Source organism: Nanorana parkeri, unplaced genomic scaffold (genome assembly GCF_000935625.1).
Source record: "Nanorana parkeri isolate BGI_ZX_2015 unplaced genomic scaffold, ASM93562v1 scaffold3023, whole genome shotgun sequence".
Lineage (NCBI taxonomy): Eukaryota > Metazoa > Chordata > Amphibia > Anura > Dicroglossidae > Nanorana > Nanorana parkeri.
Window position 1 is genome coordinate 20,015 of NW_017309291.1, and position 768 is coordinate 20,782.

The following is a 768-nucleotide window of genomic DNA, read 5'->3' on the forward strand; positions in this document are numbered from 1 at the left end:
ATTTTATATCATTTTGGGGGGACACATAGAGCTTTCTTTTGGTGGTATTTAATCCCCACTGGGAGGAGGGGGGGGCTTTATTTTTTACTATATTAAGGAAAAATAAATAATTTTTTTTACATTATGTTATAATACAATTATTATTACCCCAATTTTTTCGGTAAAATATAAAAGGCGGGGTCACATCGGGTAAATAGACACCAAACATGTCAAGCTTTAAAATTGCACACGCCCCGCCAAATTCGCAGAAAACGGCCACACCCAAAATTGGACACACGGGCGACGCTTTAAAATCTTTTACCGCTCATCAGTTTAGTGTTACTGGCGAGTGACGGGCGCAAAATTATTGCTCGCATTCCGACGTTCGCGGTGATATGTAACATGTGAGGCACAATCGGCGGAATCGTTGTTTTCGCACGTTGGCGCACCCGACGCATGTTTGCGTGTGTATGTTGCGGGGGACTTTTTAAAAAATTCTGTGTTATTTTTTTTATTTGTGACTATTTTTTTGTACACTTAACTTTATTGCTATCACATAGGGGACTAAGTCCCCCCTATGTGATAGCCAATTTACATGACAGGTCCTCTTTATGGAGACATAAGGGGTCCCCTGATCTCACCTAGGGACCCCAAGAGAGGCTGCTGAAGCAGAGATCTGCTTCTCTCCAGCTTCTCTTCAGCTTGTGAAGCTGGAGAGCAACAGCAGAATGCGGAAGCGGGGGCGTCCCGAGGCTGGGGGGCCCCCCGGGCGGGAACCGAGGGGAACCC